General features: G+C 50.4%; 1 protein-coding gene across 2 annotated transcripts in view; it reads right to left on the bottom strand.

Annotated features, from left to right (window-relative positions):
* GALNT18 (polypeptide N-acetylgalactosaminyltransferase 18) overlaps positions 1 to 14,067 on the bottom strand; it is a 355,688-nt gene that overhangs the window by 33,586 nt on the left and 308,035 nt on the right. The window lies entirely within an intron of this gene.

Genomic DNA, 14,067 nt, shown 5'->3' with positions numbered 1-14,067 from the left:
TCAAACTTAGCCTTACTATATGCAGCGTACTCAATTTTCTATGCTATTCTTTCATTGAAAAACATTGGCCATAACCTTTTAACTTGATTTCACCACCCACAGTTTAAAAAAACACTGCCTGAATCCATTATTTGCAGGCTTGCCGACTTCCCCCCTCCTTAAGTATTTTGTATAAGATGCTGTGCTTGGCTGGTAGCTAAAGAGCAAAGGACATGGGCCGCACCTTAGGGAGCTCAGAGTCTTGCGTCATGGTGGATATGTAATAGGTAATTTCCATCTGTCCTAAGACTGTATAGAGCAGGAGTTGGCACACTTCTTCTTAAAGGGCCAGGTGGCAAATATTTGGGGTTTTGCAGTGTGTTCGATGATTCCCTAGGACTCAGGAGACCCAGCGTTTGGTTGCACCATAGCTGTGATTTATTACAGGAAAGGGTACAAATCAAATCAGCAAAGGGAAAAGGCACGTGGGGCAAAGTCTGGAGGAAACCAGGCACAGGCTTCCGAGGGTCCTCTCCCAGCAGTCGCAGAGAATGGCCCTTCACAAGCAGGAAGGTGTTGAGCTAATGCCTGTGAAGGGTTATCTACCAGGGAAGCTCTCAGAGGCTCAGCACCCAGGCTTTTATATACTGAAACCCCAGACTTCCAGAAGGAAGGCAGGTGTCCAGCATAAACCATATTATTTGTATAATCAGTGTGGGCACAGTGAGCCACTCTTACCATCTGTGGGAATGGTGGGAACCTTCTGGCAATCCAAGTTCCAAGACGCCAGCCAGGGGCCAACCACGCCTTTCAAAGGAGAGAAGTCAGGCTGCTGTTTTAACCTTTTTTTTTTTTTTTGCACCAAGGGCCAGACAGTCTGGACAATTAACTCTGCAGTTGTAGTGCAAACACAGCCATAGACAATACAAATGAATGACTTTGTTTACAAAGATCAGGGCTGGCTCTGGTCTAGAGGAAAGTCATGTGACCCTCGGCCTTCAAAGTTTTCAGTCACTTCCCCCAACCTCAGGCAGTGGTTCCCAACAAGGGCTCTGAGTGGGCAGTCACAGGGTCTGTGAGCTCTTGTCCTCTATTACTAAAGACATTAACAGCCCCACCTACGATGAGGTTGCATGGGGAAACCAAGATACCACACTTCTCTGCTTTAGATTAGAATTCAGGGTAGGCCTTCTTGTGGTCTTGATCTATACAAAAATTCTCACTGGTAAATATTTTTGATTAATTTCAAATGGTAAAAGGAAGTATTTTTTGCTTTAGTAAAAGAGGATAGTTGACAAGGACTTTAAAAGCATGGTACAGGGAATAAAATGGACTGTGTAGTGAGAAGGGCAGGGCCAGCGAGGAGGGTAAGTAAGGGTGGTCCTTCAGGGCCGTATTCTCTCTGGCCCTCAGAAGTCCAGGGGAGGGGTGGAGAGGCAGGCAGGATCACCCTTCAGACGTAAGAACTTCAGGCCAGTGTATCACTCACGGCCCCAACAGGAAACAAATGGCACACTCAAGGTAGGGGGATCCAAGGAGGGTGTGATAAAGGCCCAGTTCTCAACGGCGTGGGTATAGGGTAAGGGAGCCATGGGGATAGTATAGTTCCTTGGGATATTAACATGGAGCTGTTGCCACCACCAGGCCCAAAGGGATGAGAGGAGAGAGCTGGTACCAGAACTTGTAAGAGAAAAGTTACGTAGAGAGACTTCTGAGAAGGGTTCAGAGAGGGAGACGTTTGGGGGTGATGGTGAGTGGTGGCTGATAAACACCCCAACATCACCCTCCCTTCCTCACTCCATTCTTCTGCTGGGTCGGCCCACTGGCAGACCCAGATGGAAGTCAGACAACACAGGAGCCCATGGAAGCATTCCATAAAGTCAGCTTTGCAAAGTAGAAGAAAAAGGATGGAAAGACAAATGGAAGACACTCACTACAGCTAGGATCTGCTCTCCGAGGTAACCTTACAAGTTATCAGGTTTGGTGAATCCACGGAAATGGACATCAAAACTACCAAGGTGGCTGATTCTTCCCCTAAAAGAGGTGAAGTATCATAGTGACCAAAGTTCTGAGTGGAGGCCAAATGTAGAATGCCTGGCTTCAATGTGGAAATGTGACCAGAACACAGAGGCAAGGAGAACCTATTCATCGCCTAAATTGGGCTTCTCATCAGAATCCCGAGACCGTCCATTGTGTGACCTGGGTTTTTAGTTCACCACCAAGGAAAGCTGATGACCTGCTGTGGCTTCCAGTTTATGGGCACTGAGGGAGAATTTGATGACTGGTAGCATTTTGGAAATTAAATAGATGCAGGTGGGCATCTCATCCATCCATCCACCCATCCACCAACAAGTAATCGCTGTTGGGTCCTGAGGGTGAGAAAACCGTGGTTCCCTGTCCTGGATGATCCAAAAGCCAAGTTGGGGAAACTAACACGTCAGGAAATAATGGTCTTAATCACACTGATATGGGAACTGTCTCTGCTTCCTCCACTCGCTTACCCCGACTCTTGCTACTTTGAAAATAGATATAAAAACTCACCACCTCCGGAAAGCCTTCCCTCAATGTGCGAAAGCACGGGCCTGCCCCCTGAGCCTCTCTGCAAAGACGCACAGCTGTCCATGTCCTTGGGTTGAATGCACCATGCTCTCTCCTCAGGACGGTGTAGCTCTTAGGCACCTGGCAGGCCAGGACCCGGATCTCCTGAAGCTCCAGAGTGTGGGCTGCCAGACAAGGACAGCCAGGAAGCCGGTCACTGCCACCCCTTCCTTCATGCCTGTCATCAGGGCCTGCCTCTCACCTCCAGGGCGGGCTCCACAGACACAAGCGGCTGCCTAGGTAACAGCTGAAATCAGTTTTATCCACTTAGCTGTTCTGAAATGCTTCGAGGAGATGCTCTGAGAGACATGTGTGCACTTACTCACTACCTAGTACAGCTGTCATCAGAGCTGTTTATTGCTCCGGAGTCTGGGAAAATCATAATAAGGACAGACAGTTGTCTGTTATTTAAAAGGCAAACAACAGAGCGCATCTTGAGTGGGGTAACCACGAAGCTGGTCAGATCACAGGGAGATTCAGCAAAGAGGATTCTCTTAAGCTGTCACCTGGACACCTCAGAAGCCCAGCCAGCACTGGACTGAATCAGTAAGTGACCTGAACACAAAAGAAGGAAACAGTTTTGTACAAGACACCCCACTTTTAGTGCCTGCAGGCCCAGCAGGCCCAGCTATGTTTTCTGAGCAACAGGGAAGCTGGAGGTTTAATAAGAAATGACCTAGAATTGTGGTTCACCATGGCGGGTGGGGGGGGGGCTGGCTTTGCCAACCAGACGATATTGGGCAATGTCTGGAGACATTTCTGGTTGACATGACGGGGGTGAGAAAGGCTGCTATGGGCACCCAGTGGGTAGAGACCAGGGATGCTGTTCCACATCCTACAACGCACAGATAGCCTCCACAGCAAAGAATTATCCAGCCCCAGATGTCAGGAGTGCTGCCACACGTTAGCCCAGTGAATCCTAATAGCACTATGAGGCAGTTGTTACCATCATCCCCATCTTGTGGATGAGGAAACTGAGGCATGGAGAGTTTAAGAACTTGTCCAAAGTCACACAGTTGGAGAACAGTGGTTGAGATTTAAACTGAGGCAGTTTGACACCAGAGCTGCACCTGTAACCTCTCACCTCACTCGCCTACCTCCCTCCGGTCACTCCTGCTCCAGCAGCCAGGCTGGAGGGGGAGAGGCTGGCTTGGAAGCTTCCACTGTGATCCGTTCGAGCCAGGAGGGGGTCTGGACTAAGGGAGCAGCCGAGGGCTGGAGGATCCTTGACTAAAAGGCCTAGAATACAAGATGCTATGAAGTGCTAAGACGGCGACAGCCCTCCTGTAACTCACGTCAGAGTCGGAGGGCGAGCGGTCATCCTGTATGTGGATGTTTCACAAACCCCCCAGCCTCCCGGGGCATAGAAATGACATCCCTGACCCCTCAGCTGCTTCTCAGCTGCAGATGAGTGCTTCAGCTCACCACTCAGCCCATACAGCTCAGCAGGGCTACAAACCCAATCTGATGCTTGAAAGAGAAAAATCACCAACAAGGGAAAAGGACAAACACATGGGTATCTCGGGTCTCACGCCAGGGGCATTTTCCTCTCCCTCAGGCCGGGGTCAGGAGTAAGGACTAATAGCTGAGCTGGACAGCCAGCCAGGGAGCCTGGAGTGCCCCCGGGTGCACACTCCTCTGTCTTCAGGGCCACAGAACGAAGGCCAGGCAAAGACCCCCAGGGCTGCAGGTTCGGCTTGCTCTCTTACCTCATTTCCCAGACAAGCAAGGGCCCCCACCCTCTAGGATGCGAGTGGGTGCCCTGCCACGTGTGCTCAGCATCCCTTCTCTACCTGGCAGGCTTGGAGGCGGGACCTGCCCCTGTCAGAGACTGAGTACAGGCTCCAGCTCTCACTGTATGAAATATTACCTCCCTGCCAGAAACGGCTGCTGGGGGGAGAAACACCTCAGGAAGAGAAGGGTGGGAAGTAAACCAACATAGTTTTGTACACCTGTACGCCCAGGTACCTTCCACACCTGCGGTCACCTTCAGCTGTAAGGATGAGGAAACCGAGGCTAAGATAGTTTTGATGACCTTGCCAGGTGCACAGGCAGATGGCTGCTCTCTCCCCTCCCTGACTAGGGGGAGTTTCCAGGGAAGGCTGAGATCCTGGCAGTTCAGGGCCTTCATCCAGCCCAGATGGGCCTCCCCTCAGCCTGGGCTGGAGCCGGGGCACCACCTCCCCGAGTCCCACAGGAGTGAGGCTCCCCAAGGGCCTCATCCCTCGGAACCAGCAAGGGAACTGCCAGGTCATTTCCACCAGATTGTTCACCCTGAGTCCCGCGGACTCCCAGAAGGGGTCTCATGGGCTCCTGAGTCAGGTGTGGGAGGACAGCCTGGTGGGTGGGGTTCTAGGGCCCCTCTCCCAGCCCAACCTGGGCTTTCTTTCTTTTATTTGGCTTGCACATAACATTCGACTTGAACAAAATGTTATGAAGAATTCACAAAAAAAGTTTGAAAACCACTGCTGTCAACCATGAGGCCTTCACTCGGGAAGAGGACACTAACGCCTAGTAAATCTTCATCAGCTTAAACGCCACCAGCTGGAGTTTGTGAACATTTGGTGAATAGCTTTAACTTCCTTTCTACAACCGCCTCCAGGCCCCTAATCCCTTGCATTCTATACTATGGCCAATTTACATATGTTCCAATCATCCCATCTCCTCTTCTGTCCAGACTCGCCTCCCTACTTCACCAGACCTTAGCTGCTATGGAAATTCTGGTGCCCTCCCCAGGGAATCATAGGATGGGCAGGGGGAGGGGTGGTGGTAGAGAGGGCCTCCCAGCAAATCAGGAACGCGGAGCTAAATGGGGCTGTTAGATGACTTAATAATACATTTTCAAGGTACGACAGAAGTATCGCTCTCTTCCAAACAATGGCATGTGGATTTTGAGTGGCTTTATTTCTTCCATTAAGCAATGTTTCCTTGGCAACACTGCCGGCCTATTGAGTAAGTGCCCTTGAAAAATGAGGTATCTTGGAGACAGAGACACTCTCTCGTCAGGAGATGGGGCGGCAGTGGTGGTATTTGGCTAAAACCTTCCTTAGCCTGGTGAGTGGTGAGGGGGTGAAAGGGGGAGAGCCATAGGCGGACACTCTTTACAAGAGGTTCAGAAACAGGGAGAAAACAACTCTATTCTCAGGGTGCTTTCATGGGAAAAGTGACCCAGGGCGAAGTGGGGTCCTTGCAGTCATTTCTTTGGATACTTAGAGGGGATCTGTACCCTGGAGGATGGCTGTAGCCCAACCAGGAATTAAGAGCCCAGCTCTCTGTGGGGTTGGGGGTCACACCAGGGGAGTGACAGTCTAGGGGTTGAAAATTACACATAATAGGGTGATTGCAAAGTATCAGAATGGGGGGGGCATTGGCAAAGATCATTGAAAGGAGAACCAACCTGTGGCCTGAAGGGTGGGCTTCCTGGAGGAGGGGGTGTGCACCGGGAGAGGAGAAAGACCTGTGAGCAAATGAAACGGAGGAGGATAGAGGCGTGAAAAGGACACAGCCCTAAATGCGATCAGACTCAGGCGGTGCTTGCCACCTTGGCTGCATTTTAGAATCACCTGGGGAGCTTTAAAAACTATAAATCACAGTCTTAGGGGTGGGGCCTAGGCTTGGGGTTTTAGGCCAGGTGATTCCAGTGTGCGGCCAAGGTGGAAAAGTAGGTGTATCGAGGGGACTCTGGCAGCCTAGGGAGGAAACATAGGGGCAGAACCTGGATTCCAAACCTCCTTCTCATCGTGGGGGGTAAGCAGGATCTATCTTCAGGGCGTTGTTTGTAAAACTCTGAGGAGGGTGGCGAGAGGTTGGGATGCACCGCTGTCTAGGACAACAGTTTCAAAGTGTGGTCCCAGCATCATCTGGGAACTTGTTAGAAAAGCACATTTTGGAGCCCAGTCTCAAACCTGCTGAAACAGAAACTCTGAGAGTAGGATTCAGGAATCTGTGTTTTCACAAGTCCTCCAATTAAGTCTGATATATGTGAACATTTGAGAACTGCTGGTCTAGGAAAAGGGTAGTCTGGTGGGCTTCCAAGTCAAGTCTCCACCCTCACTGCCTAGCTGGGAGCCACTCAGTTTCCTGACCTGTAGAATGTAGTTGTGAGGGTTAAAATGCTCATCGAGGCTCTAGTCTGGCCACAGGCACTGCAGGGCAGGAACAGGCAGGCAGGGATGGAGGGCGAGAAGAGACCCAGTGCGTGTGTATGGGGTGCTGCTGGTCCAGCTTCCCTGCCTCAGTGCCCCTCATCTCTGGGCTCCCCTCCCTGATTCTGCCTGGCCAGTAGGCCTGCGGGTAAGGATTCACGGAAACAGCAGGCAGGGTGTGGGCATGGCGGGGCGGGGCAGAGAAGGAGCAGAGCCTTGCTTTCTTAAATTTCAATTTTGCGTGGTGACTGTGACATCCGCAATGCGTGCTAGAAGTGGTCCTCGTCCCCTTTACCAAGGATGAGCTTCTGGCCCCGCTGCAGAGAGGGCAGGCTGATTTAAGGGTTTGGTTACTGGTCATTAACCCCTCGACACAGAGGTTACCGTGCTGAGGGCTGCAGGGCACTGATGCTAAATCAGGAACGAAGGGGAGTCATTTCCAAAATGATCTTATGTTCACTAACCACAGGACCAGGTACCTATAGGCAATGGAAACATTTGTAAACATTCATAACTGTGGAAAGCAAGGTCCCTAGCTCAGAAACCCCCTCCCCTTGTGAGCCCATTTCCCTGGGGAGGGGCAACAGGTGAGGCTAAGCACACAAAACCCCCAGGTTTGTAACTGGCACTCAGCCCCTAGACAGCAGTCCACTCAGTTTAATTCAGCAAACACTCCTTGGTGCCGTCTAGGGTGTGGGCCTGAGCGGGCACTGGGGAGCAGAGAGGGACCAGGCAGGGCCTCCCTTGGGAGCTCTCAGCCTGGAGGGGAGACAGCCATGCTGAACAGGGCAGAGAGAATAGCCTCCTGGCCAGGCTTAGCACAGACCAGGAGCAGGCAAAGTGCTGGGGGCCAGAGCTGGAGTGATGAACGCTACCCGGAGCTGGTCTGTGGGTGATGAGTTTTGAGAACAGCTTAGGAAGAGAACAGTTTGTCCAGATAACTGACCAGGACAAGGGACCTCTGGCAGAGTGAACAGGATAAGCAAAGTCACAGAGGCTCGGCACTGCATTGCCATTTGGGAACAGAGAGTGCCGATGCGGGGTGGCGAGGTGAGGCTGGGGAAGCAGCTTGGGGGCTGCAGAGTTTGGACAGCACCCTGCAGGCTGTGGGGGGCTGTGACTTCAGATTAATGGGCCCTCCACTTGCTAACCCATCTGAGGGATTCTCAGAGTCTTCTGAGACATTCAACATTCAAGGGGCTTGGAAGTGAGCTGGGATTAGAGGTGACTCAGGCCGCTCGGCAGGCCTGTCTGGAAGAGTTCAGTTGTAAGCCTGCAGGGAAGCTGGGAGAAGAGTAGAGCTTTGGACTGAGGTGTGGTCTCTGAACATAAGACCGAACAGAAAAGGCTAAGCTAGGTCCTCCCACTGTGCACCTGAACCAGGAAGTGGCAGAAGCAGCGTGAGCACTGTTGCCAGGCTCAGAAAGTCTGCCTTCGATTCCCAGCTGTCTGTTTTCCTGTTTCATTCCAGACTTTGTGCCTGCAGCACAGGTGTCACCTCTGTACCACTACCTATGGGGCTGTGTGCAGCCCAGCCAGCCCCGTCGGCGATTCTAATCCCCCACCTTGCGCTCTTTGCTCTTCCTGTGTTTGCTGGTATCTCCTGGGCCCAGTGTGTCCTTGTGAGCCCCTCGGCTTCAGGAGAGAGCCAGGTGACAGGGGTCACCCTGGGCTTCTGCATGGAAACCAGTGAGAAACCAGAGACGAACTAGAAAAGACGGCTGCAGGACTCTCGATGCTGAGAGTTTTATCTGCTTTCTTGTAACAGCACCTTGCCTCACCCTGGTCAGGGGGGTAGGCCTGAATCACAGGCTGGCCAATCAGAGTAACCCATTGCCTTGGCCCAGGGTTGGTTTCAGGACAGGCATATGACCCAGTCTGGGCCAATAAAAGTCCCCCCTGGATTTGTAGGGTCTAAGTCCAGAGTTACCTGCTGCCTTTTTTCCTGAGGTAAATCACAGAAGCCCCTTCCCCTGTTAGTATAGGAGAGACAAAGTGTACACATAAAAGGAACCAGAGTCAAATGGTGGTGAGTGTGTGTGTGTGTGTGTGTGTGTGTGTGTGTGTGAGAGAGAGAGAGAGAGAGAGAGAGTAACGAAAGTGTCATTGAAGCCCCTGGATCCAGCCCTGCCTGAAGCCAGAACAGACATGAATTTGTCAGTTACATGAGATGATAAAATTTCTTTTGCATTTAAGTTGGATTGAGTTGCGTTTCTGTCACTTGCAACCAAGAGTCTTGGCTAATACGGAAGATACAGGAGACCTTTCCACATTACCAAAGGGGATGAGGCAAAAAGATCATGGAGTCACATAGCCCAGTGGTCCTTAGGCACAGGGTGAATGTAGATATCATGTGTGTATAAGGTTTATTCTTTCTTATAATAAAGCAAGTCATTTGTTTTAATCATAAAGTACTGAAGTTTGTGAATGTCTGACTTTTTTTTTTTACAAGATAAGGAAATATCTCACTCGTTTGCATGCCAGAATTCTTTCTTCAGGGGGTGAGAAGCTAGTGAGCCTGGAGGTTCACACAGCCCTAGTAAGTCCCTGGGAGTGGGCTGAGTATCTGAACATTATCAATCATGTGGGTATAAGTGGAGAAGTTGAGAGCTGCAGAGGGAGCTCAAGTTATGGGGAAGTAAGGTCAGCATCGGTCCAGGATAAGACAGTGAACAGGTGCCCTGGATGGGGGTTGCTGGCCGAGCCCCTCATTTTCTGCAGCCTCTGGTGTCTGTCTTGAGGGAGCAGTGCTTGTCAACCGCCCCGGCCTGGACCTTAGCCTCGCATCCAGGTTCTCCTGCTGCCGTTCCTCCCTCATTGCCCCTGCTCTCAACCTGCACCCCACACCTGACACAGATGCCTGCCTGGGGAGCTCTCTCCAGCAGAGCCCTCTGACATGGATGGAGGCTGCAGATGAAGGCCACTTCAGGCAGAGACAGGCTGCCGAGGGCCGGGGCACAGAGGAGGCCCCATTAATAGAGATGGCCAGTGTGGTGGGTCAGGCCCTGGAGGCTGCAGACCTGGGCTTGTCACGGAGAGGAAGGATGCGCATGGGATGTGTGCTGCTATCAGAACAAGGCGGGTGGGGGCAGAGCCAGGGACTGGGGCTGGCAGCCGTGAAGAGGCAGGACGGAGCCTGCAATGTCTAACAATGACCCATCTCCTCTGAGAATAGCCTGTATTCTGTGACTCTACCACCTGCCCATTGGCGAGAACAGGGCTGTTAAGGGGCCGAGAAGGCTCCCTCCTCCCAGGAATTTAAAACATGAAACGGAGAGACACAGAGATTGGCAGTACTGTAGCTAAGACACATTTAGGGCAACTCTCTAGAGAAGATCTGTGAACCTGTACTGCTGAGAGCTGCCCTGTTCCTGCCTTTCCCCAGGCAACCCTCCCTTCAAGTCTATAAATGAATCACCCCAGGGTTGCTCTAATAGCACCAGCCCTTTGTTTTTAGCTTAAACTACCTGTATTTATTTTAGTTGTTGTTGACGGTTGTTACTCCTTCCCATCAAGTCCAATTGTCCAAGTACAAATACAGTTCTCTTGTTCATCTGTACATTCTCCATCTTCAAGAAAGCTCACACACCTGCTATTTGACTGCTGGTCCCACGTATGCGCTGCTCAAAACTCTTTATAGCTGTGTCTGCTCATCTACCACCACCTCCATCCACTTACTGACAAACGGCTAAGATGGAGTGCGTCACGTGCACCTAGGAAAATGTGCCCTGACATTCCTCTTTGCAAAATACAACGTCTGCCAACTCTGCATCTGCCTGCGACGGTCAATGCACGCTCCTTAACGCCTCTAACAGATGGATTCACTGCCCTGTCCTGTGAGGCCACTCCTGTGCTTCCCTCCAGACTGAGCTCTGACACATCCCTGCATCATTAGTGTCAGACCTGGCCATGTGTCCTTAACCAATGGAACATCAGTAGGAGAGACGCGCGTCATTTCCAATCAGAAGCTTTAAGAGCACTCGTGACATCTGCCATGTCTCTCTTTGCTCTCTGCCATCGGACCGGTAGCGTCCCAGAGGGGAGCTTCTCCTTTGGTCCCAGAAAAGGTGAAGTGACACAGAGCTGCAGCTGAACTGTAATGACCACGTGGCACGAACAAGAAATAAGCAGTCCTTGGTTTAAGCCCCTGAGATTTGCGCATCATCAGCCTAAGCTGAATGACAAAGAAATCGATTCTAGATGAGCGGGTGTGTGCCAAACCCTAGAACGTGAGACATTGACTTTGGGGCCAGAAAGTGGGTGGTGAGGAACCATCCCTGGAGGCTGGAAAGATGGTGATCTCTTTCATGCAGCGATGAAATATTTGGCAAAGCTGTAACCTGCAATAAGTTGGTAGACAAAACATGGCAAATGAGCTTGTGCTTTCGATGAAGGGCACGCCTTTGTTACTGCTGGCTCTTTTTTGACAAGCACTGCAAAAGGAAGATAAGGTCGAGAAAGACTGGGATATGTAGCGAGACCAAGAAATGTTTGTTACTGTAAGCCACTCAGATTTCGAGGTCACCTGTTACTAGAGCATAACAAAGCTTGAACTGGCTGACACACCTATTTTGCTATGGTCCCTCACCAAACAATCACACACAGACAGAATCACAAAATGTGATGCGTGCGCTTAAAGACAAGTAAAAGGGGCTTGCAAAAGATATACCAGGAGGACTCGATCTAGTGGGGCAGGGGAAGGAGAATGGTTCAAGAAAGACTGGCTCTGGATTTACGTCCCCAGTCTCATCATTCATTAGCTGTGTGACTGTAGACGATTTACTTGGCCATTCATTCTTTCAATTTATTCATCTGTAAAAGCAAGAGATAATAATGGTACCCACAGCATAGGGTTGATGGGGGACTGTCTGGTTAGCCGTTAGTCATGCTCTTGTAACATCAGTCTCTCCCCATCAGATTCCAAGATCCCTGAGGGCTGGGACCGTGCTTGTCTTGCTAACTATTGTCTCTGTTATCCAACTCACTGCTTGGTATGAAACATATACTCAAAAACATATTAGTTGATTAAATGAATGTGTTACTAAACTATTCCAGGGACACTGAGCTCCAGCTCAGACATCCATCCAGGCTCCCTCCCTGGTGCCTGTTTCATATTCCTTACTCTAAGTGTTCTCTAAGCTTCTCTCTGCTTAGTTTTGGACCAGTACCTTGGACAACACCCTCCATGTAGCCTTGTAGATTAATATTTTGGATAGAATAGGATTCTCTCTCCAGGATAAGATTCTCAATATTTTCCCCCCAGGACACAGTCTAATTCTTACCTGGCCCCCATGAGCAATGAGGGGCTTAGTCCCTTGCTGGCATACCACAGCTGTTATCCTGCACTGAATTGAGAAAAATCTTAGAATGTTCCCAGGGGAGTGCGTGTGTGTGTGTGTGTGTGTGTGTGTGTGTGTGTGTGTGTGTTTAACAGTTTTTAACCTGTGGTCAATAGAGATCTGGAGTCACCAGCAACCTCAGTGATCTGGAAGATGGAGGAAAGATCACACTAATAAAACGTGTGGGTTAAGCTCCAGCAGGGAGAAGTTAGCCCAGAAAAATGGACTTCCTGGGGATGAAATACTGGTATCTCATTTTAATTTGCAAATATAAATCTTTCTATTTCACCTGCTCTAACACCTTCCCCCACTTCATCTCCCTCTTCTCTGGAAAGAGTATAACCCGATTTACTGGGGAAAAAGGTCCAGCTCATGTCTTTACTGGATGTCACAGACCTCAGACAGCAATGCCAGATGGATTGCACTATGACAAGGAAACTGAGGCCATTCTTTTGGGGATTCCTTTTCTTGCCATCCCACAAGATAGGTACTCAGTAATTATTTTTACATGAATGAGTGAACAAATGAATGAGTGAATTAATGAAATAATACAAAGTGAACACAATAGGGCATTGTGATATATAATAAAAATAGTTACAGATTTTCCCCATCCTTGCACATGAACCACTTTGCAATTTGACTTCGTCACTCCTCCTTTCAAAGATGGAGTCTATTTCTCTGCCCCGTGAGTTTGCGTTTGGCCGTGTAACTTCTTTGACCCCTGACAACATTTCCATAGCAAACGTGATGCAAGCAGAGACCTGAGAAACACTCATGCGGTTGCACTTGCCCTTTCTTGCTGCTCTTAGAAACCCCTGTCACCACCATCATGTGAAGCAGCTGGGATGATGACCCACACATGGCCCAGAAGCTCCCTCACTTCAGCTGACAGTCAGCTCACCTCCAGAAGCTGACTCAACTAGCTGACCAGCAGTTGGCCACAGCTGCCTGATTGAGCCCAGCTGAGACCAGCAGAAGACAGGGCCAGCACATTCCAGCCCAAATTATCGACCCTCAGAATCTTGAGCTAAATAAATGGATGTGTCTTAAGCCACTAAATCTTGGGGTGGTTTGCTATGTGGCAAAAGTGTACTGATCCAGATAGCTCATTTCACAGGTGTGTCAGGGAGGCTGTTTTACAAACACACTTATTTCATCCTCAAAACAACCCGGCATAAGTGGGTGTATTATCATCTCCATTTTTAGGTGAGGAAACAGAATTAGAGGTAAATGAACAGACAGCAAGTGGCAGAGCTGGGAGCTGAATTCGGGTCACCTGGCTCTAAAGCCCAGCTCTCAACCACTATGATACCCTGCTCTTTACTAAAGAAAGAAAGGAAGGTTCGATTCCATCCCTTTCCACCTGTGTGCCCCACTCCTGAAGCCCTCTTCCTGCTCTGCTTTTGCTCCACCATCCTACTCTTTCTTTAAGGTCCAGGCGCAGCTCCTCCTCCAGGAAGGCTTCCCTGACCTCTCAAGGTCTCCAAGACCTGGCCCTCTTTTCCCCTTGGCAGCTGGAACTCTGACCCCTTTTCTGTGGCAGAGCAGAGGCTCCATGGAGCCCTGCTGATCCTGGACTGAAAGCAGTGTGACGTGATGGGGACAGAGCTCTGTTGCCGTGGGGATGGAGAGAGCTTTGGGAGGGGGTGCTTTGTCCTGAGCGCAGAAGCTGGGGACCGAGGGTGACTGCAGTGGCTGCAATAAAGGGGAGGTGGTTCCCCCAGTTTGATTCTGCCATCCCTTTCCTCCCACCCTCCCAGTTCCCATGGGGACCTAAGGTTTAATCTGTGTTGTCTGTATGGGGCTTTCTCACCCCCTCTCACCCCCTGATATGCTCTGTGCTTCTTTTCCTGGTTAATCTTCCCTTGTTTGCCTCCCTCCTAAGCCTCACCTTGAGTCTTCTGAAAACACCTATCAAAATCTCAGTGTCTTTCAAAGACGGGGCCTTTGCCTGTGTGTATGGTTAGGTCCTTAAAGATGGCTGTTCTCCTGCTCTCTGTACATCC

Source organism: Globicephala melas, chromosome 8 (assembly GCF_963455315.2).
Source record: "Globicephala melas chromosome 8, mGloMel1.2, whole genome shotgun sequence".
In the NCBI taxonomy this organism is placed as follows: Eukaryota; Metazoa; Chordata; class Mammalia; order Artiodactyla; family Delphinidae; genus Globicephala; species Globicephala melas.
The sequence above is the reverse complement of the archived record's forward strand: the minus strand, read 5'-3'. Positions and strand labels throughout refer to the sequence as shown.